Source organism: Heteronotia binoei, chromosome 20 (assembly GCF_032191835.1).
Source record: "Heteronotia binoei isolate CCM8104 ecotype False Entrance Well chromosome 20, APGP_CSIRO_Hbin_v1, whole genome shotgun sequence".
NCBI lineage: Eukaryota > Metazoa > Chordata > Lepidosauria > Squamata > Gekkonidae > Heteronotia > Heteronotia binoei.
The window spans coordinates 30637080-30663653 of record NC_083242.1 but is presented as its reverse complement, the minus strand read 5'-3'; the positions used below and the strand labels follow the sequence as shown (position 1 = coordinate 30663653).

Sequence of the window (26574 nt, the reverse complement as noted above, 5' to 3'; positions counted from 1 at the left end):
AGGAAGGAAGGAAGGAAGAAGGAAGGAAGGAAGGAAGGAAGGGAGGGAGGGAGGAAGAAGGATGGAAGGGAGAGAGGGAGGGAAGGAAGGGAGGAAGGGAGGGAGGGAGGGAGGAAGAAGGATGGAAGGGAGAGAGGGAGGGAAGGAAGGATGGATGGAAGGAAGGAAGGAGGGAGGGAAGGAAGGAAGGAAGGAAGGGAGGGAGGGAGGGAGGGAGGAAGAAGGATGGAAGGGAGAGAGGGAGGGAGGAAGGATGGAAGGATGGATGGATGGAAGGAGGGAAGGGAGGAAGGCAGGGAGAGAGGGAGGGAAGGAAGGAAGGATGGAAGGATGGCTGGAAGGAGGGAGGGAAGGAAGGAAGGGAGGGAGGGAGGGAGGGAGGGAGGAAGATGGATGGAAGGGAGAGAGGGAGGGAAGGAAGGAAGGATGGAAGGATGGATGGAAGGAGGGAGGGAAGGAAGGAAGGAAGGAAGAAGGAAGAAGGAAGGAAGGAAGGAAGGAAGGAAGGAAGGAAGGAGGAGAGGTGGAAACAAAGCAACTTTAACTTTAAATGCATTCTCCAAGCCACCAGCTGGCTTGGCTCAGAGAAGCAATCTAACGAGAGAAATGTGGGGGGGGCCTCCGAGAGCCCCACAATATGTGTGAAAGAGCACATGTGGCTCCTGAGCCGCAATTTGTCCCCCCCTGGCCTAGGATCCAGGAGGGCTATAGTTGCCGGTTCCTGGTTGGAAAAGCCTGGAGATGTGGGGGTGGAGTCTGAGGAGGGTGGAGTTTTGGGAGGGGGCTTCCGTGGGGTGCAATGCCGTAGAGTCCACCCTCTCAAACAGCCATTTCCCCCAAGTGAACTGATCTCTCTTACCTGAAGATCATTGTAATAGCAGGGGATCTCCAGCCACGACCGGTGGCTGGCAACCCTAGAGGCGGGTCCAGGTTTGAATCTTCCATACAGCCATGGGTGCTTGCTGGGTGACCTCAATCCAGTCACGGCCTCTCAACCTGACCTACCACCCAGGGCTGTTGTGAGCAGGAGCCCTTTTGTAGAAAAATAAGTGGTGGAGCTCATTAGCATAACTCATTAGCATATGCCATCCCTCACCAGCCAAAAGCAACCCAATGCAAGAAAGGAGAGCCCCAGGCAAGCGAGGCCTGCTTGGGCTGGCTAGAGATCCATCTAGCCCAAGCAGGCCTCGCTTGCCTGGGGCTCTCCTGCCAGAGCCACCCGCCGCCAAAATCACACAAGAAGTGGAGAAAGGGTGGTGTGGGCTTCTCCAGGGGTTAATGAGGGCTGCTGGGGGGTGTGGCAAAGCCCTTGGGGCTGGCTAACTGCCTGCTCTCCTAATCCAGGGATTGTTATGCAGCTGCACCTGCTATTCAATGGACAAGGTAGGTAGGTGAGGAGGAGGAGGGGGCATCAGAAAGGTTCAGGAGCTGTGATCCTGTGAGCTCCTGCTGAATTCAAGGCCTGGCTGTGAGGATAAAGCGGAGGAGAGAGAAGAATGATGAAAGCTGCTTTGGGTTCCAACTGTGAAGAGAAGGCGGGCAGGGGTAGGGCTTTTCTGGAGCAGGAACTCCTTTGCATATCAGGCCACACCCCTCTGATGTAGCCAATCCTCCTGGAGCTTACAGTAGGCCCTGTACGAAGAGCCCTGTCAGCTCTTAGAGGATTGGCTACATCAGAGGGTTGTGGCCTAATACGCAAAGGCGTCCCCGCTACAAAAAAAGCCCTGAGGGGGACGGGGGGGTGTAAATGTAGAAGATAAAGAAGAATGTTGAGAACAGAGAGAGTGCTGGAACAGGCTCCGATGGCAGAGGACTGCAAAACTAATCAACGAAGTAGGGTTGCCAATCCCCAGGTGAGGGCAGGGGATCCCCCGGTTTGGAGGCCCTCCCCCCGCTTCAGGGTCATCAGAAAGCAGGGGGGGGGGGAATGTCTGCTAGGCACTATGGAGACGGATCCCCATAGGAATAATGCAGAATTGTTCCACGGATATCTGGGGCAATTGGGGGGGCTGTTTTTTGAGGTAGGTGCACCAAATTTACAGCACAGCATCCGATGCCTTTCCCTAAAACACCCTCCATGTTTCAAAAGGATTGTACCAGGGGGTTCAATTCTATGAGCCCCCGAAGAAGGTGCCCCTATCCTTCATTATTTCTAATGGAGGGAAGGCGTTTAAAAGGTGTGCAGTCCCTTTAAATGTGATGGCCACAACTCCCTTTGGAGTTCAATTGTTGTTGTCACACCCACGCTCCTGACTCCACCCCCCCAAAGTCTCCTGGCTCCACCCCCAAAGTCCCCAGATATTTCTTGAATTGGACTCGGCAACCCTATGAACATATGAAGCTGCCTTATACTGAATCAGACCCTCTTTGGTCCATCAAAGTCAGTATTGTCTTCTCAGACTGGCAGCGGCTCTCCAGGGTCTCAAGCTGAGGTTTTTCACACCTATTTGCCTGGACCCTTTTTGGGAGATGCCGGGGATTGAACCTGGGACCTTCTGCTTCCCAAGCAGATGCTCTACCCCTGAGCCACCGTCCCTCCCCAAGGGAGGAGCCTCAGCCAATGGAGAAAATAGAGGTTTTGCTCTGTAGCTCCTGTGCAATTGAGCAACCCTACAACGAAGACATGTTTTAATTAAAAAAAAATCATACAAATTGTCATTGTCACCGATATCAAGATTGGGAGGGGGAGGGACATCAAATTCTTCTCTGAGCAATAGCAGCGTTTTTTTTAAAGAAAAAAAAAAACCCAGGGAAGTGGTTCAGTTTTGAAGATTTCCCCGTCCCAAATTATTCATTCAGCTCTGATGGCCTGCGTTTCCGCCATTGTCGCAGGGGCAGTGTGATACCTTTCACAAAGTGTGGTTAAGTTCAGGGGGAACGAGTGCGAGAAATTACTTTGGGCTCATCAGATCGGTTCCCTTCTGTGCCGCGCGGATTATGCGTCTCTTTAGTTCCGTGACAAAAATAAGTTTGGCAGCTTTTCACGCCTGTTATTACCGCACCGACCCATGTGGCGACGGCTGAATGGGCTGGAATCTATTTCGAGGCGCTCCTCTGTAGTAGAACGGCTGCGTGCCAGAAGCCCTCCCCTACCCCCTCCCCCCCAAAAAAAGAAAGAAAAAAGGAAAATCATTCTCGAGCATCTCTACTAGTAGTAGGGAGTCGAGATTGATCAGGGTCAGGTGATCTTGGCTGAGAGCAAAACCCGATGGATATGGAATTTTTTGATCCTAGCGGTAGCCAATGTTCCCTCTAAGCCAGGGGTGTTGAACTCATTTGTTACGAGGGCCGGATCTGACATAAATGAGACCTTGTTGGGCAGGACCATGCCAGGTTAGGCCGAGCCATGTCGGGCTGGGCCACGCGTGTACCTGTTAAGATTAGGTAGCAGAGTGGTAAAGCTGCCGTACTGCAGTTGGAGCCCTCTGCTCACGACCTGAGTTCGATCCCAGCAGAAGCTGGTTCAGGTAGCCGGCTCCAGGTTGACTCAGCCTTCCATCCTTCTGAGGTCGGTCAAATGAGTCCCCAGCTTGCTGGGGGAAAGTGTAGAGGACGGGAAGGCAATGGCAAACCACCCCGTAAAAAGTCTGCCGTGAAAACGTTGTGAAAGCAACGTCACCCCAGAGTCGAAAACGACTGGTGCTTGCACAGGGGACTACCTTTACCTTTTTTAGCAGAGATATAAATTTTATAAAGAACACAAACACAAATATTTTTTTTAAACTTAAAACATGCATGAAACGTTAGCACTCATTAGTCTTAAAGATGCTTTCTTTGTATTTCTCCCAGGGGATCCAGGGAACGGGGCAAAGGAAGCTCAAGCTCTTTCCTTCCTTCCCCAGGGGACTAGAGGGGGGGGGGGTGAGGATAGAAGGAAGAGAGGCTTGGCTCAGTAGCTCTGCTGTGCAATTGAGAGAGCCTGGCAAAGCAAGCTATCCCTCCTCCCCAAGGGAGGAGCCTCAGCCAATGGAGAAAATAGAGGTTTTGCTCTGTAGCTCCTGTGCAATTGAGCAAGCCTGGCAAAACAAGCTGTGATGCAGAAGGAAGCACGAAGGAGGGAGAAGGAAGCAGATGACAGCCAGTTGCTCGGGGGCCTGATAGGAGCCCTCCAGGGGCCTAATTCAGCCCCAGGCTGCATGTTTGACACCCCTGCTCTAAGCTGTGGAGTCTTGTGAGCAAAATTCTACTTTGTGAGCTACTGGCTTTAAAGCTGTGAGCTAGTGCATAAATCGGTTTTGCTCCGGGGTGATTTTTTTCTTGCGCTAAGGCAAAATTTGTGAGCCAGAGGCTAAAGATCTGTGAGCTAGCTCATACTAACACAGCTTAGAGGGAACACTGCCCATGTCCATGCTGGGAATGCCCCACTGTTGGCCAGCTGCTGGAAACATATAGAGACTGATGGTTTGTAACTGGGAATTGATCCATGCCGTTGAAGATGACTTGCTCTGTCAGGGGGTGAAACAGTCCATTGGGAGACCAAGGCCATAGAGAGGAACTGTGGCTCACCAGTAGAACATTCACTTTGCATGTAGAAGATCCCTGACATCCCCATTTAAGTAGATCAGGTAGTCAGGGGGGTGAAACACCTGCACCAGAGACCCTGGAGAGTCGTCAATAGTCGGAACAGACAATACTGACCTTGATGGGCCAACAGTCTGATTCTAGATAAATTCAGGCGGGTCGCCATGCTGCTCTGAAGCAGCAGAACGAAGCTGGAGTCCAGTGGCGCCTTTAAGACCAACCAAGTTTCGTTCTGGGGAGAAGCTTTCATGTGTGCGCACACTTCGTCAGATGCAGGGTGCATGTGCAGAAACGCTTAGAGTAAAAAGGGAAAGGTAGTCCCCTGCGCAAGCACCGAGTTGTTACCAGCCCATGGGGTGACGTTGGGGAGGGACGGTGGCTCAGTGGTCGAGCATCTGCTTGGGAAGCAGGAGGTCCCAGGTTCAATCCCCAGCATCTCCAACTAAAAAGGGTCCAGGCAAGTAGGCGTGAAAAACCTCAGCTTGAGACCCTGGAGAGCTGCTGCCAGTCTGAGCAGACAATACTGACTTTGATGGACTGAGGGTCTGATTCAGTATAAGGCAGCTTCATATGTTCATATGTCGCATCAGGACGTTTTCATGGCAGACTTTTAATGGGGTGGTTTGCCATTGCCTTCCCCAGTCATCTACACTCTACCCCCACCTTGGAAAGATGGAAGGTTGAGTCAACCTTGAGCCGGCTACCTGAAGCCAGCTTCTGCCAGGATCGAACTCGGGTCGTGAGCAGAGCTTGGACTGCAGTACCACAGCTATACCCAGAATTCAACTTTGTTGGATTCAAAGGTGCCGCTGGATTCAAACTTTGTTCAGACTCAAGATAAGGCAGCTTCATTTAAGAAAGGGTCGTGGTTCAGTGGTGGAGCATCTGCTTGGCATGCAGAAGGTCCCAGGTTCAATCCCTGGCATCTCCAGCTAAAATGAACAGGTAGGAGACCGATGTGAAACCTGAGACCCTGGAGAGCCGCCACCGCTCTGAATGGACAACACTGGCCCTGCTATAAAAGGGCGACTAGAATGATTAAAGGGCTGGAGCACTTTCCCTACGAAGAAAGGTTGAAACGCTTGGGACTCTTTAGCTTGGAGAAACGTCGACTGCGGGGTGACATGATAGAGGTTTACAAGATAATGCATGGGATGGAGAAAGTAGAGAAAGAGGTACTTTTCTCCCTTTCTCACAATACAAGAACTTGTGGGCACTCAATGAAATTGCTGAGCAGACAGGTTAAAATGGATAAAAGGAAGTACTTCTTCACCCAAAAGGTGATTAGCATGTGGAATTCACTGCCACAGGAGGTGGCGGCGGCTACAAACATAGCCACCTCAAGAGGGGGTTAGATAAAAATATGGAGCAGAGGTCCATCAGTGGCTATTAGCCACAGTGTGTGTGTGTATGTGTGTGTGTGTGTGTGTGTATATATATATAATTTTTTTTGGCCACTGTGTGACACAGAGTGTTGGACTGGATGGGCCATTGGCCTGATCCAACAGGGCTTCTCTTATGTTCTTATGTGACACAGAGTGTTGGACTGGAGGGGCCACTGGCCTGATCCAACAGGGCTTCTCTTATGTTCTTATGTGACACAGAGTGTTGGACTGGAGGGGCCACTGGCCTGATCCAACAGGGCTTCTCTTATGTTCTTATGTGACACAGAGTGTTGGACTGGAGGGGCCACTGGCCTGATCCAACAGGGCTTCTCTTATGTTCTTATGTGACACAGAGTGTTGGACTGGAGGGGCCACTGGCCTGATCCAACAGGGCTTCTCTTATGTTCTTATGTGACACAGAGTGTTGGACTGGAGGGGCCACTGGCCTGATCCAACATGGCTTCTCTTATGTTCTTATGTGACACAGAGTGTTGGACTGGATGGGCCATTGGCCTGATCCAACATGGCTTCTCTTATGTTTTTATGTTCTTATACCAGGGGTTTGGCTTCATGTGTGTTCACGTGTGTCTAGAATAAAAGCATTTTAAGGAATGTGACTCCCTTGGCAGACTCCTTTGGCAGATGGAAAACCTCCTTTCCTTCACTGTGGTTCTGTCGTAAAGGAACTCATTTGCATGCCAAAATTCCCTGGTTCATTGTCACCAATGAAAGGATCTACCACGCTGAAGAAACACCATTCTGTACCTGAGTTTCTGGAGAAGCAACTCCTCATCTAAGTAGCAAAATGGGTCGATGGTCTAACTCAGCATAGAGCAGGGGTGTCAGACATGTGGCCCAGGGGCTAAACCAGGCCCCCGGAGGGCTCCTATCAGGCCCACGAACAACTGGCTATTGTCTGCTTCCTTCTCCCTCTCTGTTGCTTCCTTCTGCATCATGACTTGCTTTGCCAGGCTTGCTCAATTGCACAAGAGCTACAAAGCAAAGCCTCTATTTTCTCCATTGGCTGAGGCTCCTCCCATGGGGAGGAAGAAGGGAGAGCTTGTTTTGCCAGGCTCTCTCAGCCACGCAGCAGAGCTACTGAGCCAAGCCTCTCTTCCTTCTATTGGCTGAGGCTCCTCCCCCTCCTGCTCCCTTCGGGAAGGAAGGAAAGAGCTAAAGCTTCCTTTGCCCTGTTCCGTGGAGCCCATGGGAGAGATACAAAGAAAGCACCTTTAAGACTAATGTGCTAAATTTTAAGCACATTTTTAATTGTTTTTGTGTCCTTTATAAAGTTTATATCTCTGCCGTTCTACCTGGTGTTACATTTTATGACACAAGCGGCCCGACCCAACAAGAACTCATTTATGTAATATCCAGCCCTCAGAACACCCCTGGTGAGGACAGGCCCTTCTTTCCCTGGGATAGAGAGAAACGCCGCCAGTCTGAGTAGATATTTCTGACCCAGATGAACCAACGGTTTGATTCAGTCGTTCGGAATTCAGAAGGGAGTCATCGTCGCCGCTCAGTCCTCATTATCCCCATCTTAGAAGCGAGGCGGTCTCCAGGTGTCTCGTTGCCACCTGGGCGACGCTCCTCTTGAAAGCCACCGTCGTGGTGGATCGTTCGACGTTGTCTTCCGCAGATGTCAGACTTTGTAATGAGAATTTGATGTGTGTTCCTGTCACCTCCGAACCTTGTCGACCTGATTGATTACTCTCTGGTGCGAACGGCTGGGTAGATGTTTTTCAAGCAACCTGTTTTCTTTGTTAATATTTTTTTCCCCTGGGGACTCATTAAGGCCTCTCCAAATGCCTGACCCATCTCCTTTGATGCTCCGACACCTTTCTCGTGGTCCTGCCATCTTCGATGAGGCTCGCCTTGGGGGCCGCATCGCTCTCTGTGTAATGCCACCCACTGCCAGCTTATAATGGCTAGTTCTCGGTCAAAATCACTTTTGTTATTGTAATGTACTGTAATAATATTTATATTAAAAAAAAAAACATCAAAGAAAGCACTAATGCAAGAATGATACCAATACATTACTTTTCACCCCTTCCATCCCCCTTTTTCTGACTCCCGCCGGTTTTTACTTAAATTGCTAAAAATACAAGGTAATAACTCTTAAAAAAACCTTATGCTCTAATCTCTTAACCTTTATCAAAAGAAAAAGATACTATTAATCCAGTAAAAAAAAACCAAAAAACAAAACCATTTCTTCTTTTCTTTATAACCATTCAATCTTAAAGGACTATGGTTCAGAGAAGTTTAAGATGGATTGGGAGAAATTTCAAATATATGTTGAAAAACATTGGAAAGTAAAGGGACATTTAGTGATGTTTGAAAACTATAATGGCTAGTTCTAATCCCATTGTCCTTTATAGAATATCATAGAATCATAGAGTTGGAAGGGACCTCTAGGGTCATCTAGTCCAACCCCCTGCACAATGCAGGAAACTCACAAACACCTCCCTTTAAATTCACAGGATCTTCATCGTTGTCAGATGGCTGTCTAGCCTCTGTTTAAAAACCTCCAAAGAAGGAGAGCCCACCACCTCCCGAGGAAGCCTGTTCCACTGAAGAACAGCTCTAACGGTCAGGAAGTTCTTCCTAATGTTGAGACGGAAACTCTTTTGATTTAATTTCAACCCATTGGTTCTGGTCCTACCTTCTGGGGCCACAGAAAACAATTCCACACCCTCCTCTAGAGTACAGCCCTTCAAGTACTTGAAGATGGTGATCCTATCACCTCTCAGCCACCTCCTCTCGAGGCTAAACATCCCCAGCTCCTTCAACCTTTCCTCATAGGACTTGGTCTCCAGACCCCTCACCATCTTCGTCACCTTCCTCTGGACCCGTTCCAGCTTGTCTATATCCTTCTTAAAATGTGGTGCCCAAAACTGAACACAATACTCCAGGTGAGGTCTTACCAGAGCAAAGTAAAGCGAGACCATCACATCACGTCATCTGGACACTATACTTCTGTTGATACAGCCCAAAATTGCATTTGCCTTTTTAGCCACCACATCACACTGTTGACTCATGTTCAGCGTATGATCCACTAAGACCCCTAGATCCTTCTCACACATACTACTGCTAAGACAAGTCTTCCCCATCCTATAACCATGCATTGGATTTTTCCTACCAAAATTCAGAACTTCATATTTCTCCCTGTTAAAATTTGTTTTATTGATTTTAGCCCAGTTTCCCAGCCTGTCAAGGTCATCCTGTATCCTGTTTCTGTCTTCTTCTGTGTTTGCAACCCCTCCCAATTTAGTATCATCTGCAAATTTAATAAGTATTCCCTCTAGTCCTTCATTAAAAATCATTGATAAAGATGGTGAACAAAACAGGTCCCAGGACAGATCGTTGAGGTACTCCACTTGTCACTCCTCTCTAGCCCAGTGCTTCTGAAATGCACAGGTATGGATTTTACGCTTGGGCATGATTGAATTGGCCTAATGTGCACAAAGGTTAAAGCTGGGCTTTTTGAAAAAAAAATCAGTTTCCTTACCACTGAGCAGTAGCCAAACACAACATTCATTCAGAAGGTAGGACCAGAACCAGTGGACTGAAATTAAATCAAAAGAGCTTCCGGCTCAAGATAAGAAGAAAAAGAAGACTGCAGATTTATACCCCACCCTTCTCTCTGAATCAGAGACGCAGAGCAGCTTACAATTGCCTATGTCTTCTCCCCCCACCACAGACACCCTGTGAGGTGGGTGGGGTGAGAGGTCTCTCACAGCAGCTGCCTTTTCAAGGATAGCTCTGCCAGAGCTATGGCTGACCCAAGGTCATTCCAGCAGCTGCAAGTGGAGGAGTGGGAAATCAAACCTGGTTCTCCCAGATAAGAGTCTGTGCACTTAACCACTACACCAAATTGGCTCTGGAAGAACTTCCTGACCATTAGAACAGTTCCTCAGTGGAACAGGCTTCCCCAGGAGGTGGTGGACTCTCCTTCCTTGGAGGTTTTTAAACAGAGGCTAGATGGCCATCTGACAGCAATGAAGATCCTGTGAATTTAGGGGGAGGTGTTTGTGAGTTTAGAGTGGTTCCTCAGTGGAACAGGCTTCCTCAGGAGGTGGTGGGCTCCCCTTCCTTGGAGGTTTTTCAACAGAGGCTAGATGGCCATCTGACAGCAATGAAGATCCTGTGAATTTAGGGGGAGGGATTTGTGAGTTTCCTGCATTGTGCAGGGGGTTGGACTAGATGACCCTAGAGGTCCCTTCCAACTCTAAGATTCTGTGATTCTATGATTCATGCGTAATGGATAAGATAAGAAAGCTCTGTATGGGAAGTTTCTGGAGATTTAGTGATGGAGCCTGGGAAGGAGAGTTTGGGGAGGGTAAGACTCTCAGCAGGGCATAGTGTGGGGTGTCAAACATGCAGCCAGGGGGCCGAATCAGGCCCCCAGAGGGCTCCTATCAGGCCCCCTAGCAACTGGCTGTCAGCTGCTTCTTTCTTCCTCTCTCTTGCTTCCTTCTGCATCACAGCTTGTTTTGAAACAGAACTACAGAGCAAAGCCTCTGTTTTCTCCATTGGCTGAGGCTCCTTCCTTGGGGAGAAAGGGGGGTAGGCAGAGCTTGCTTTGCCAGGCTCTCTCAAGCACACAGCAGAGCTACTGAGCCAAGCCTCTCTTCATTCTATTGGCTGAGACTCCTCCCTCTCCTGGTCCTCTAGGGAAGGGAGGAAAGAGCCAGAGCTTCCTTTGCCCAGTTCTCTGGATCCCGTGGGAGAAATGCAAAGAAAGCACCTTAAAGACCAACAAGTGCTAATGTTTTAAGCATGTTTTAAAAAAACCTTTAATTGTATTTGTGTCTTTTATAAAGTTTAAGTCTGTGCTTTTGTTGTTGTTCAGTCGCACAGTCGAGTCCGACTCTTTGCGACCCCGTGGACCAAGTCACGCCAGGCCCTCCTGTCTTCCACCATTCTCCAAAGTCTGCTCAAATTCATGTTAGTTACGTCAGTAACGCTGTCCAGACATCTCTTTTGCCGTCCCCTTCTTCTTTTGCCTTCTGTCTTTTCCAGTATCAGGGTCTTCTCCACTGAGTGCTCCCTTCTCATTGGGTGGCCAGAGTATTTGAGCTTCATCTTTAGCATCTGACCTTCCAGAGAACAGTCAGGATTGATTTCCCTTAGGACTGACTGATTGGATCTTCTTGAAGTCCAAGGGACTCTCAAGAGTCTTCTCCAGTGAGTGCTCCCTTCTCATTTGGTGGCCAAAGTATTTGAGCTTCAGCTGCAGCGTCTGACCTTCCAGGGAGCAGTCTGGGTTGATTTCCCCTAAGACTGACTGGTTTGATCTTCTTGCAGTCCAAGGGACTCTCAAGAGTCTTCTCCAGCACCACAGCTCAAAAGCATCTATTCTTCTGCGCTCGGCCTTCCTTGTGGTCCAGCTCTCACAACCATACATTACTACTGAGAATACCATCGCTTTGACTATACGGACTTTTGTTGGCAGGGTGATGTCTCTACTTTTTATTATACTGCCTAATCGTAAATAGCCTGGCCCAGTCCAACAAGGTCTCATTTGTGTCAGATCCGGCCCTCATAACAAATGAGTTCAACCCCCTGGATATAGTGCCATAGAACTGACTTTCCGAAGCCGCCATTCTCTGCAGGGGAACGGATCACTCTGTGGCAGGGGTGGCCAAACTGGGGCTCGGGAGCCACATGTGGCTCTTTGACACATATTGTGTGGCTCTCAAAGCCCCCACCACCCCATCGTGCCAGTCAGCGTAGGGCCTGCCCTGATTGTGAGAAGAGGAAGGGAAGGAGATTGTAAGCCGCTCTGAGACTCTGAGTGAAGGGCAGGATATAAATCCAACTCCTCCTCCTCTTCCTTCTTCCTAGTTTTAATGGTGTAGAGAGACCATTTGGACAGACTGTTGCTTTTGTAGTTCCTCATGAAAAGGAGCTAAAAGGAGCAAGTATAAATGGTTATGTGAAGGTTTTGTCCCTGGCACCTCCAGCTAAAAGGATTGAGTAGAAATGGTCATGTGAAGGTCTTGTCCCCAGCTAAAAGGATCGATTAGAAATGGTCATGTGAAGGTCTCGTCCTGGGCATCCCCAGCTAAAAGGATCGAGTAGAAATGGTCATGTGAAGGTCTTGTCCCTCGCACCCCCAGCTAAAAGGATCGAGTAGAAATGGTCATGTGAAGGTCTCGTCCCTGGCACCCCCAGCTAAAAGGATCGAGTAGAAATGGTCATGTGAAGGTCTGGTCCCTGGCACCCCCAGCTAAAAGGATCGAGTAGAAATGGTCATGTGAAAGTCTTGTCCCTGGCACCCCCAGCTAAAAGGATCGAGTAGAAATGGTCATGTGAAGGTCTTTTCCCTGGCACCCCCAGCTAAAAGGATCGAGTAGAAATGGTCATGTGAAGGTCTTGTCCCTGGCACCTCCAGCTAAAAGGATCGAGTAGAAATGGTCATGTGAAAGTCTTGTCCCTGGCACCTCCAGCTAAAAGGATCGAGTAGAAATGGTCATGTGAAGGTCTTTTCCCTGGCACCCCCAGCTAAAAGGATTGAGTAGAAATGGTCATGTGAAGGTCTTGTCCCCAGCTAAAAGGATCGATTAGAAATGGTCATGTGAAGGTCTCGTCCTGGGCATCCCCAGCTAAAAGGATCGAGTAGAAATGGTCATGTGAAGGTCTTGTCCCTCGCACCCCCAGCTAAAAGGATCGAGTAGAAATGGTCATGTGAAGGTCTGGTCCCTGGCACCCCCAGCTAAAAGGATCGAGTAGAAATGGTCATGTGAAAGTCTTGTCCCTGGCACCCCCAGCTAAAAGGATCGAGTAGAAATGGTCATGTGAAGGTCTTTTCCCTGGCACCCCCAGCTAAAAGGATCGAGTAGAAATGGTCATGTGAAGGTCTTGTCCCTGGCACCTCCAGCTAAAAGGATCGAGTAGAAATGGTCATGTGAAAGTCTTGTCCCTGGCACCTCCAGCTAAAAGGATCGAGTAGAAATGGTCATGTGAAGGTCTTTTCCCTGGCACCCCCAGCTAAAAGGATCGAGTAGAAATGGTCATGTGAAGGTCTTGTCCCCGGCATCCACAGCTAAAAGAATCGATTAAAAATGGTCATGTGAAGGTCTCATCCCGGGCATCCACAGCTAAAAGGATCGAGTAGAAATGGTCATGTGAAGGTCTCGTCCCTGGTACCCCCAGCTAAAAGGATCGAGTAGAAATGGTCATGTGAAGGTCTCGTCCCTGGCACCCCCAGCTAAAAGGATTGAGTAGAAATGGTCATGTGAAGGTCTTGTCCCCGGCATCCCCAGCTAAAAGGATCGATTAGAAATGGTCATGTGAAGGTCTCGTCCTGGGCATCCCCAGCTAAAACGATCGAGTAGAAATGGTCATGTGAAGGTCTTTTCCCCGGCATCCCCAGCTAAAAGGATCGAGTAGAAATGGTCATGTGAAGGTCTTGTCCCTGGCACCTCTAGCTAAAAGGATCAAGTAGACAGGGTCACGTGAAGGTCTTGTTCCTAGCACCTCCAGCTAAAAGGATTGTTGTATTCTCACAATTTTTATTGCTTAATCTCACAATTTTTTTGAAAATATTAAAATTTAAAATAAAAAACTGTAACAATATTGCAAATCGTTTCAAGTTTCTTTGTTTCTTCTCGATCTATTTCTGTATACTGAAAAATCAGCTTTCCTATTGATTAGACAAAGATTGGTTGATGCTGAATTGCAGGTACTCGAAAACATGCTAAAGGCAGATGTTCACCCTTGATTTTGCGGTTTTTACCTCCTGGGTATAAGGCTGAATATCTCACCTGCCTAATGGCCCCTTGGCAACGCAGAGCCTATTCACTAGTTAGGTTGAATGCGCTACCGTCTGCGATACTTCTTGGAAGATTCCATTAAATTCCCTATGCTAGCAGACTGTGCACTTGTGCATGTCCAGAGACAGAAACTTTAGAACATGTATTTTTAAACTGTACTTTTTAACTCTGAGCTGCGTTCCATACTCCTTGACCCCTGTTTAAGTGAGCTAACGTCAAAGCTCGACAAATATAAAATGGTCTTCTTGTTGTCATCTCGGAACCGACTGGTAATTAAAACTGTTGCAATTTTTTTACATCTAGCTTCTAGGAGGCGCTTAATGTATTTGCAAATCGCCATTCGATGGATGGATCGGTTCCCTGTTATGGTCGATAGCATGCCAATAATGGTTATTGTATTGTATTCATTTCTCCTACAATTCTCTGTTTTTTTAAATTACTGGGCGGCTTGCGTAGGGCACCAAAAACCCTAGCACCCGCCCTGCTGATAATATTGAAAGATTGCATCCAAGTGTTTTAAATAAATAGTGCCAGGGCTGCAGCTTGGCATCTCTCTCCTTCCATCTTGGGTCCAGGTTTGACCTCCTTTGCCCTTTTCTCTTTTGCAGTTCAAAGGCTGGCCTTGCTGACCGATCCTTCCGAATTCCTTAAAACCTGACTCCACTGTGCCTGGCAGCGAATCTCCAAGCGATGAGGAGGCAAAATTCATGACTTCCACGAGGGAACATCCGTTCGGCTGCCGTTTTTGGATGTCAGCGCTCAGCCGCGTGGCTCCGTCACTGAGGTAAGAGGTGACCTTTTCCGTCAAGTCTACCGGGAGAAGCAGAGAATGGGAAGCCGGGGAACGGGGACACAGCAGCAATGCCGATAAAACACACATTAAAGAATCTGTACAGCTCTTGAAGGGATTTTTCCCTCCCCCTCTCCCTGGAGAAGAATGCAAATGGTCTTTGACGACAACTCGGGATGGAAATGGCAGCTTGTATCTCGGAACGCGAGGCGAGCTGTAGGCAGCGATCGAGAAACGCGTTTGCTTATTGGAGCTGTAGAATCCAATCCGTCGAGGTTGGTCTTTTCCCCCTTCTCTGAGGATGTTGTTCACCTCAAAGCAGACAAGCAACCAAACAGAAAAGACGGGTTTGTGTTTTCCTTCGTTCCGGGGAAGTTTGAAGCAAATCACTTTTCGTTCTGTCAAAACAGTTGTCCAGAGGGCATTTCCCCCCATAGCTGATTGAGCGCCACGGGCCTACAAATACCAGGAAGCGACCAGGACTCACCAAAAGTGGCCATCCCAGCTGGCCTAAGGGTTGCCACGAAGGGGTAGAAAGCAGCTGTCCCCTGTCTTTGAAAAAACGTGTCACTTCCTTCTACTTAGCAGGGGTGGGATTCTAGCAGCAGCTCCTTTGCATATTAGGCCACACACACCCCGATGTTGCCAATGCTCCAGAAGCTTACAAAAAAAGAACCTTGAAAGCTCTTGGAGGATTAGCTACATCAGGGGGGTGTGGCCTAATATGCAAAGGAGCTCCTGCTAGAATCCCACCCCTGCTACTAAGTCAAAGCATTTATTGCTTGGTATCAGAACTCTGACTGGTAGCAGCTCTCTAAAGCCAGCGTGGTGTACCGGGGTGTCACTCATTTGTTTCAAGGGTCGGATCTGACATAAATGGGACTTTGTGGGGGCAGGCCACGCATATCATGAAATGTAATATCAGGGAGTGGAGATACAAACTTTATAAAGGATACCGAGGCCGACAACAGCTGGCTGAAGCCACTCCAAAAGAGCAGCTACTTAAAGGGCACTTGGTGTAATTAGTAGACTGATCAAAGCCTCCAAGTAACCGTCTTTCAGTTTGCAAAAAATATATTATAAGATTCGTGTACAACACATAATAGACAGTGCAATAATGATACAGACTGGCGGTGCTAGGGCCTTTTAAAGTAACAGAAACCCCAAAGGCCAAAAAAAAAAACCCATCCCCAAATGAATAGAATTGAAACGTCATCAAAATGGACATATGAAGCTGCCTTATACTGAATCAGACCCTTGGTCCATCAAAGTCAGTATTGTCTACTCAGACTGGCAGCGGCTCTCCAGGGTCTCAAGCTGAGGTTTTTCACACCTATTTGCCTGGACCCCTTTTTGGAGATGCCAGGGATTGAACCTGGGACCTTCTGCTTAGCAAGCAGATGCTCTACCACTGAGCCACCATCCCTCCCCAACTAGAGAGATGTCTTTTTAAGAAAGCGGCTGCATTGAAGCTACACTTCTCAGGAGCACCCCCGCCTTGCGAATTTCAGTAGGACTATTTCCAAGTTTGGGCATATATCTATTCATTTGGGGATGGGTTTTTTTTTGCCCCCTTGGTGTTTCTGTTACTTTAAAAGGCCTAGCACCCCCAGCCTCTATCAATATTGTATTGTTTATTATGTGTTGTACACAATCCTTATAATATATTTTTGCAAACTGAAAGACAGTGTATTACTTGGTGGCTTTGATCAGTCTACCCTAAAAGAACTGGCTGGAAATAGAGCACCTGGGAGCTTCCCAACAGCACTTGGAAAAGGGGCAAACCACAAGCGCCCAGGGAGCATCTCGAACACTCATGCGCCCAGTCCACAGCTCCCCGGGCACTCTCTGGATGCTTCCTGGCCTTCCACTTTCAAACAATGTTCCCTCTAAGCTGCAGAGTCTTGTGAGTAAAAATTCTACTTAGTGAGCTACTCTATGTTGGCCACCTACATGGGGATAAATTCAGGGCTCTTTTTCTAGCAGGACCTCCTTTGCATATTAGGCCACATCTCCCTGATATAGCCAAGCCACCAATAGCTTAGAGCATGGGTGTCAAACATGTGGCCCGAGGGCCAAATCAGGCCCTCAGATGGCTCCTATCAGGCCCCCGAGCATCTGGCTGTCATCTGTTTCCTTCTTCTAATATCTTGCTTCCTTCTGCATAACAGCTTGCTTTGCAAAGCTCGCTCAATTGCACAGGAGCTACAGAGCAAAACCTCTATTTTCTCCATTGGCTGAGGATCCCCCCTTGGGGAGGAAGGGGGGGAAGGCAGAGCTTGTTTTCCCAGGCTCTCTCAATCACACAGCAGAGCTACTGAGCCAAGCCTCATTCCCTTCTATTGGCTGAGGCTCCTCCCTCACCTGTCCCCTGGGGAAGGAAGGAAAGAGCCACAGTTGCCCGGTTCCCTGGATCCCATGGGAGATCACAGTTTGCCCGGTTCCCTGGATCCCATGGGAGAAATACAAAGGGAGCACCTTTAAGCCAATGAGTGCTAAATTTTTAAACATGTTTTAAGGGTTTTTTAAAATTCAGTTGTGTTTGTGTGTATCCTGTATAAAGTTTATATCTTTGCCATCTAATCTTAAATAGGTACACGCATGGCCTGGCCTGACATGGCCCAGCTCAGCATGGTCCGACCCGATTCAACATGGCTCGGCCTAACAAGGTCTCATTTATGTTAGATCTGGCCCTCATAACAAATGAGTTCGACACCCCTGGCGTAGAGGGCTGGCTACATCAGGGGTGTGTGGCCTAATATGCAGAGGAGATCCTGCTAGCAAAAGGGTTCAGGATAATTATAAAGTTCCGCATTTAGGTAGGGCAAATCCAATGCATCATTATAGGATGGGGGGAGACTTGTCTTGGGAGCAGTCCATGCAAAAAGGATCTAGGGGTCTTAGTAGACCATGCGCTGAACACGAGTCAGCAGTGTGATGCGGTATCTAAGAAGGCCAATGCAGTTTTGGGCTGTATCAGCCAATGTTCTCTCTAAGCTGCCGGGTCTTGTGAGCAAAAATTCTACTTTGTGAGCTACTGGCATTAAAGTTGCGAGCTCCTGCATAAATTATTGTGCTCTGGGGTCCTCCTTCCTGAGCGAAGACAAAAAATGCGTGAGCTGGAGGCTAAAAATCTGTGAGCTCGCTCACGCTGACTCAGCTTAGAGGGAGCGTTGGTATCAACAGAAGTCGAGTGCTCAGATCAAGCGAAGTGATGGTATCGCTGTACTCCACTCTGGTTAGACCTCTCCTCGAGTATTGCGTTTGGGGGCAGAATAATTTGAAAAGGATATAGACAAGCTGGACCATGCCCAGAGGAGGGGCAAGGGTGAGGGATAGGGATGCCAAATCCTATGAGGAAAAGTTGAAGGAGCTGGGTATGTTTAACCTGGAGAGGAGACGACGGAGACGTGATGTGGTCACCATCTTCTTGAAATGCTGTCATATAGAGGATGGTGCAGAGTTATTTTATGCGAGCCCAGAAAGTCAGACCAGAATCAATGGGTTGAAATCCAATCAGAAGAGCTTCCGAATAAGCATTAGGAAGAACTTCCTGACCGTTAGAGCGGTACCTCAGTGGAACAGGCTTCCTCGGGAGGTGGTGGGCTCTCCTTCCTTGGAGGTTTTTCAACAGAGGCAAGATGGCCATCTGACAGCAATGAAGATCCTGTGAATTTAGGGAGAAGGATTTGTGAGTTTAGAGCGGTTTCTCAGTAGAACATGCTTCCTCGGGAGGTGGTGGGCTCTCCTTCCTTGGAGGTTTTTCAACAGAGACTAGATGGCCCTCTGACAGCAATGAAGATCCTGTGAATTTAGGGAGAAGGATTTGTGAGTTTAGAGCGGTTCCTCAGTACAACAGGCTTCCTCCTCAGGAGGTGGTGGGCTCTCCTTCCTTGGAGGTTTTTCAGCAGAGGCTAGATGGCTATCTGACAGCAAGGAAGGTCCTGTGAATTTAGGGGGAGGGGTTTGTGAGTTTAGAGCGGTACCTCAGTGGAACAGGCTTCCTCGGGAGGTGGTGGGCTCTCCTTCCTTGGAGGTTTTTCAACAGAGGCTAGATGGCCCTCTGACAGCAATGAAGATCCTGTGAATTTAGGGGAAGGTGTTTGTGAGTTTAGAGCGGTTCCTCAGTGGAACAGGCTTCCTCCTCAGGAGGTGGTGGGCTCTCCTTCCTTGGAGGTTTTTCAGCAGAGGCTAGATGGCCATCTGACAGCAAGGAAGGTCCTGTGAATTTAGGGGGAGGGGGTTGTGAGTTTAGAGCGGTTCCTCAGTGGAACAGGCTTCCTCGGGAGGTGGTGGGCTCTCCTTCCTTGGAGGTTTTTCAACAGAGGCTAGATTGCCATCTGACAGCAATGAAGAGCCTGTGAATTTAGGGGGAGGGGTTTGTGAGTTTAGAGCGGTTCCTCAGTGGAACAGGCTTCCTCAGGAGGTGGGGGGCTCTCCTTCCTTGGAGGTTTTTAAACAGAGGCTAGATGGCCATCTGACAGCAATGCGGATCCTGTGGACTTAGGGGGAGGCAGGGATTTTTTTCTGGGAGAACACGGCAGAACAGAACCTCTTCATGGAAACAAAATTCTCAAAAAATGTTTAAAAGTTCATGGGGGCACTCGTGTGTTTCTCCTTCATTTCCATCTTGAGAGTTCCAGAACTTGTTTTTCCAGGGGGGGCGGGGAAAGCCCCGGGGTGGAGAGATATTTGTGAATTTCTTGCATTGTGCAGCGGGTTGGACTAGATGACCCTGGAGGTCCCTTCCAACTCTTATGATTCTCCTAGGAAGAGGTGAGAGCAGAGGAACCTGAAGAAGATCCTGCCTTGCCCACGTTCTCCGATGCCCCGTTGCCCTATTACTAGAGAAATCTTGCAGAAGTCTACATTTTGCAAAACGGTTTAGTATTTGTGTTCTCAGACTGAAGAATGGGACCCTATGGAGATGGGGGTCAGATAAACGCAGGGGGGTTGTCACTGTTGGGGTACTGGGGTGGCTTCCCCGCTGCCAGGTGTTAGAGCCGCTCCTTCCCAGACGGCTGTCCCTATGTCCCCTGGAGCTCCAGAACAGGGCATTTGTCAAACATCAGCTGGCAGAAGGGACGACTCCGTTCCTTTCTTTTGGGCCAGTGCCCAGAACTGCCAAGCGAGTCCTGTTTATCTCTACAATTAGAAGGGATTATCGGAGTGCTGTCCACAGTCCAGGATTGGACTGAATGGTCAAGAAGAGACCAGGTGCAGTGCGTTGAAGAATGCAGCCCTCCTATTGAAGCAGTTCAGAAAGGTACCAAGTCACATAGGGATTTCGTGCAACAGTTGTCATTGGGGGTGTCGCACAGCAGGGCCTAGGAGGGCCTTCTACAGACTTCTACAGACACTCTGGTAAGGGTCTGTATGGAAGGGCCCAGAGCACCCAAGTACCCGTATCTTCCTTATTAAGAAATACCTCTTAGCTGTGACCAAGGAGACGCGAGGACCCAAGGAATATAACAACATTAGGGTTTGTAGAGTCTTTCGGGATCAAGCGCCGTGTTCTACTGGAGAAAGTTTTCCTTCCAGACGTTTCGTTCTCAGCTGCGGAGAACATCCTCAGTGGCGTTGCAGCCGGAGCAGGCGCTCAGACCTTCTTGGCTGCTGTGCATTGAGTGGGGCCAGGGCTGCTGGAGAGCTGCTATTTCTAGGCTGGAGGGGGGTGTGATGAAAGGGCAATTGGTTTGTGGATGTGCCCATTGTATGGTGGGGCTTCCTGGAAGAGTAGTGATAAGGAAACTGGCTGTTGAATGTGACCATTCTACTTTCTCCAGTAGAACACGGCACTTGATCCCGAAAGACTCTACAAACCCTAATGATGTTACCAGCCGTGAAAACCTGAAATCTTTGATAATATAACAACAGTTTATTTACAGTGCTCAAATAATAATAAGTGGGTGAAAACCGTGAAATATATGTCTCTCTCTGCTTGACTTTGCGAACGAAGATTTAAGAAAGGTGCAGTAGTCCACATCTGCTGCAGGCTCGCTGGTGGTTGACAAGACCAATGCGGGACAGGCAGGTCCGGCCACAGTGGCTGCAGGGAAAAGTCTGATTTGGGGTTGGTGCTGTAGCAGTACAATTCTTCCTCAATCTCCTTTTGTCCTCAAGACCAGCTATGCGTGCGTTCTCAAAGGAAGAGACAGCCTGGTGGATGGTGTGCCTCCATGCTTTGCGATCTGAGGCTAGGTCAGACCACTGGTGATGGTTGATGCAACAGGTGCCAAGGGATTTCTTCAAGGAGTCCTTGTACCTCTTCTTTGGTGCCCCTCTATTTCGATGGCTGGTGGAAAGTTCGCCATACAGGGCAATCTTGGGAAGGCGGTGGTTTTCCATCCTGGAGATATGCCCTGCCCAGCACATATGTATACAGTAAGGAAAGGAAAGGTCCCCTGTGCAAGCACCAGTCGTTTCCGACTCTGGGGTGACATTGCTTTCACAACATTTTCACGGCAGACTTTTTACGGGGTGGTTTGCCATTGCCTTCCCCAGTCTTTTACACTTTCCCCCCAGCAAGCTGGGCACTCATTTTACCGACCTCGGAAGGATGGAAGGCTGTGTCAACCTTGGGCTGGCTACCTGAATCCAGCTTCTGCCGGAATCGAACTCAAGTTGTGAGCAGAGAGTTCAGACCACAGTACTCCGGTACGGCTGCTTTACCGCTCTGCACCACGGGGCCACTATGTATACAGCAAAGGTGCGTGCAAATAAACACAAGCCCGGATGCAACTAACTAGGCATTCCGTGCTCTAATAGCAAACTCACCCCCTTGGGTAAGGGATCTCTCCTGCTGCCTTCTCTCCTGCAGCCTTTCCCAGAGAGAACACCCCCTGTCTGGGCTTGGCTCTTTTATGCTCTCCTCCCAAACTCCACCCCTCTCTTTGGGCTTGTTTCCCTCCAAAACCTTGCCACCCAATCAGAGGGGCAGAAGGGATCCTGGGAAATGTAAGCTCTTTGGTAGCTCCTAGGCAGGCTTCTCTGAAGCCTGCGGGCCTCACTAGGCCCAGGATCGTGACAGGGGGGCTGCATCCTTCGTGGCGATCTGATGGGTTACACGCTGGTGGACTTGCGTGGGTTGGCCTGCTGGAAGCTCAGAAACTGTCTGCTGCAAAGCTCTTTCAGAGAGCAGTTTGCACGCCGCTTGGCATTTCTACACTTGGTTAATCTAGCCTGGAGGTCCGTTGTCTGTGTCCACGGAAGCATGGAGTCCAAGAGCCAGCGAAGGTGATCCAAGCTCTTTTCTGGAGCTGCGATAGCTCGTTCCTACAAACAGATCACCTCTGGTTGTTTCATAGAAACAGAGTTGGAAGGGGCCACACAGGCCATCTAGTCCAACGCCCTGCTCAATAGGGTTGCCAAGTCCCCAGCTTTCCGCAGCGGGGGACTCTCTCTCATGAGCAGAGTGCGCGCACGCTGTGATGACATCACCCAGAAGTGACATCGTCAAAATGGCGGCGCCCATGCAGGGCTGTTCTAGATGCTTCTGAGAAAACTCTATGGTTTTCCCGGACGGTCTAGCCATTTGGGAGGTTAAAACTCTATGGTACCTATGCACCATAGAGTTTTTACCTCCCAAATAGCTAAAGCGTCCGGGAAAACGATGGAGTTTTTCTGGAAACGCCTAGAGCGGCCCCTCATGGGTGCCACCATTTTTATGATGTCACTTCCGGGTGACGTCATCGCGCCAGCGACGTTGGGGGAGGTTCCCTCTGCCAGCCCAATGTGGGCCGGCGAGTTGGGAACCTCCCGGGCGGGACAACCCCCGTCCGGACCTGGGGCTTGGCAGCCCTACTGCTTAATGAAGGATCAGTCTAGATCAGTGGTGGCCAAACTGTGCCTCGGAAGCCAAATGTGGAGAGCCAGTTTGGTGTAGCGGTTAAGTGTGTGGACTCTTACCTCCCCACTCCTCCACTTGCAGCGGCTGGAATGGCCTTGAGTCAGCCATGGCTCTCGCAGGAGTTGTCTTTGAAAGGACAGCTTCTGGGAGAGCTCTCTCAGCCCCACCCACTTCCCAGGGTGTGTGTGTTGTGGGGGGAGAAGATAAAGGAGATTGTAAGCCGCTCTGAGTCTCTGATTCAGAGAGAAGGGCAGGGTATAAATCTGCGTAGTGGTAGTCGTCATTGTCATCGTCATCATCATCTTCTTCTTCTTCGTCTTCTTCACACATGTTGTGTGGCTCTCAAAGCCCCCACCACCCCATCAGCCAGCTCAGAGAAGGCATTTGTTTCTTTAAATCACTTCTCCATGCCAAAACCAGCCAGAAGCTGGGAGACTGCATTTAAAGTTGCTTTCTTTCCACCCCTCTCTCCCTCCCCCATCTATTTGCCATCCTTCCTTCTTTCCTTCCTTCCTTCCTTCCTTCCTTCCTTCCTTCCTTCCTTCCTTCCTTCCTTCCTTCCTTCCTTCCTTCCTTCCTTCCTTCCTTCCTGTCTTGTAGCTCTCAAACATCTGACATTTTCTGTATGCAGCTCTTGGTTTGAGCAAGTTCGGCCACCCCTGGTGTAGAGCATTCCTGACAAGCGTTTCCAATATGTGAACCTGTTTGTAATGAGATATGAGCTTGCCACTTGCAAGAAGGTGACTCCTACGAAAGGGAATGATTTCCTTTCAATGCGCTACATTTCCTGTTATGTGCTGGCAGATCTGGAGAGGTATTTCTGGTGACTTTGTGACTTTGGGAAAGGCATGAGAAGGGGTGTTTGTGACACTGAAGCTCCGTTCTGTAGCTGCAGGAGTGGAATTCCAGCAGGAGCTCCTTTGCATGTTAGGCCACACCCCTGACGTAGCCAATCCTCCAAGAGCTTACAAAAAAGAGCCTTGTCAGCTCTTGGAGGATTGGCTACACCGGGGTGTGTGGCCTAATATGCAAAGGAGCTCCTGCTGGAATTCCACCGCTGTGTAGCAGCATCGTAAGTCCAATGCAAGGGACCCCAACGTGGTGCCCAGCACCTTTCCTGATGCCCACTAGATGTTTCTGGACAGTAGGGGTAGAGTTGCCAAGTCCAATGCAAGAAATATCTGGGGACTTTGGGGGTGGAGCCAGGAGACTTTGGGGGTGGAGCCAGGAGACACTGGGGGTGGGGCCAGGAGACACTGGGGGTGACAGGAACAGAATTTGTTTCTCAGATTAAGTTTGGGTATAAAAAGGGAGAATAATGCAAAAATAAAGCAAAAATAAAGAGGGGAGGTAAAAGGAGAAACAAAACAGAGAACAGAAAAAAGCAGCAAATATATCGGTTACCTTTCTACCTCAAAGCGAAATACCAAATTCCTTCTACCTGCAAGTCTTTAAATTTTTACCCAGTATCGCCATTAAATGTTACAGTCTTATCATTTCATTATATATTGTTAACCATTCTATTGCTTCTGCTATAAATCTAAACTCTTCATCTTCAGCACATACAAGTGAGAAAAGCAGAAAAGTCAAGCACAAAGCAGAACTAAGTGGTTAAATTTAGCAATATTAAAAATAAAAGCTAACTACGGTAGTTAATTTAACAGTATTAACAATTAAGATTAGCATAAAAGATAAATACAGTTTCTTTATCCTTAACACCAACTTAACTTGTTTCTAGCAGAGGAGAGAGAGAAAAGAACAAAAAACACAATACTTTGTTTATTTCATTGTAAACAGTTTCTCCAGTCAAAAATATCAGGAGCAGATCTTCAAGATTACAAAATATTTGTGTTGTCTGCCCAGGAACAGATTTCGGGGTCGATGAACGCAGTGGAAGGCATCTTCGTCTGGACAAAAAGTATATTTTGAATAACAACAGCAGAGAAAAATTACAGGTTGCCGGAGAGAGAGGAAACCTTTAATGGAAACAAAATACTATAGGCAAAGGCACTGATGGATAAAACAATTGTTTCCATTCCGGAGCAGGAAGACATGGACTGTTTTTTTTCTTAACAGGCAGGGACATTTTAACTTTCCTTCAATGAGATGTTGAGCCTGAGAAGAATCGCCGCTTGCTATAGAATGAAATTCTTTTCAGAAACTCCGTTCCTGATGGAATGTAGAGATCTCTTGAGTTCCCAAACTATGGTCCATTTTCACCACCCTATTTGGGGGGAATTATATGTCTGTTTGGTGTAGTGGTTAAGTGCGCAGACTCTTATCTGGGAGAACCAGGTTTGATTCCCCACTCCTCCACTTACAGCTGCTGGAACGGCCTTGGGTCAGCCAGAGCTCTTGTAGGAATTGTCCTTGAAAGGGCAGCTTCTGGGAGAGCTCTTTCAGCCCCACCTGCCTCGCAGAGTGTCTGTTGTAAGGGAGGAAGGTAAAGGAGATTGTGAGCCACTCTGAGACTCTCAGATTCAAAGTATAGGGCGGGATATAAATCCAATAGCTGCTTCTTCTCTTATTATTTATTTATTTTATTTACTACATTTATACCCCACCTTTCTCCCAGTGAGGACCTAGAGTTAACCAAAGTTTGCAACCTCAAGGTAAGGCCTAGTCTCCTGGAATTACAAATGATCCATGGAGGTTAGTTCTCTTGCAGAAAAGGGCAGCTTCAGAGGGTAGACGTTATGGTATACCATAGAGTCTAGGAGAAACAGAAGTCCTAGAGTGCTGTCACATTCCCACTGAGGTCCAGTTTGGTGTAGGGGTTAAGAGCGGTGGACTCTAATCTGGAGAACTGGGATTGATTCCCCACTCCTCCACATGCAGCCAGCTGGGTGACCTTGGGTCAGTCAGTTCTCTCTGAGCTGTTCTCTCAAGAGCTGTTCTCGGAGTTCTCTCAGCCCCAGCTACCTCTCACAGGGTGTAGGGAGGGGAAAGGAAAGGAGATTGTAAACTATTCTGAGACTCCAAATGAAGGGCTAGGTATAAATCCAATCTCACTTTCTTCAATCCCCAAGCACTGCCCAAACCTGCCAGAATTTCCCAAGCTAGATTTGGCAGCTCTAGTGGGGGTGGTGAATTGCAAATGTTCTTCATTAACTTGCGACATGAAGAAAGAGAGAGAAGGCAGCCCTCTTTAAAGGAAGGCAAGACCTGACAGAGAATCATAATCAACAGTATTAAGGCAGCTGGTCTGAGATGGAAGGGACAAAAAGTTGGGTGTATTATCGGATTTTCTTTGCCTGCATCTCGCTGACAAAGAGATGAAAGTATTGGGATATTTAGTTAATATAGCAGGGGTTTGCCCAGTCACAGAGTGCAGTAAATAAATCTCCCAAGAAGAATATTGGAGAAAAAAGGTAAACTTACATTTAAGAGCATAAGAGAAGCCATGTTGGATCAGGGCAATGGCCCATCCAGTCCAACACTCTGTGTCACACAGTGGCAAAAAAAACTCCAGGTGCCATCAGGAGGTCCATTACTGGGACCAGGACACTAGAAGCCCTCCCACTGTGCCCCCTCCAAGCACCAAGAATACAGAGCATCACTGCCACAGACATAAGAACATAAGAGAAGCCATGTTGGATCAGGCCAATGGCCCATCCAGTCCAACACGCTGTGTCACACAATGGCCAAAAAACCCAGGTGCCATCAGGAGGTCCATCAGTGGGACCAGGACACTAGAAGCCCCCCCACTGTGCCCCCCCAAGCACCAAGACAGAGAGTTCCAATGATACGTTATGGCTAATGGCCACTGATGGACCTCTGCTCCATTTATTCAGGTAGATCCAGTTCACATTCAGGTTGCAGTCAAAGGAAGCTAAAGAAGCCTAATCTAAAGAGGACTTTCCCTATCACAAAGGACCAGCTAATCCGGCATCATGTATGTGGAAGTATGAGAACATTGTATCTACGGGAGAAGACCTACAGAGACTTGTGTCTCCATGGAAGGCCATGTGCAGAGAGGGAGAGGACAAAGGAGAGAAAGAGGGGGTCAGAGGGCAGCTCTGAGGTTAAGACAAAGAGAGGCATCCCATTCAAGGAGATAAGGCCTAGACACCCTTAGAGTGATGTAGCGCCCCCCAGTGTCCAGCCATGCTGAGCTGCTCTCTCCAACAGAAGGATTCCCATTGGACTTTCTGCATTGAGCGCTGCAAAGTCTATCACTGAACTACCAGCTGATGTCAGATATCTGCCTCTCAACGGAAGGGAGAGCAGAACCACGTTCTCAGCACG

The 26574-nt window shown here is 48.6% G+C and overlaps 1 protein-coding gene and 1 non-coding gene across 5 annotated transcripts in view; one reads left to right on the top strand and one right to left on the bottom strand.

Moving 5' to 3' along the window:
- LOC132588152 (protein ELFN1-like) overlaps positions 1-26574 on the top strand; it is a 644710-nt gene that overhangs the window by 439277 nt on the left and 178859 nt on the right. For all 4 annotated transcript variants that reach the window (XM_060260491.1, XM_060260490.1, XM_060260492.1 and 1 more), the window contains exon 3: positions 14296-14471. The gene's annotated coding sequence lies outside the window, so the exon portion shown is untranslated. The remainder of the gene's footprint in view (positions 1-14295; positions 14472-26574) is intronic.
- Positions 15832-15906, bottom strand: TRNAS-GCU (transfer RNA serine (anticodon GCU)). Its single transcript has one exon. It is a non-coding gene; the product is annotated as a tRNA-Ser (tRNA).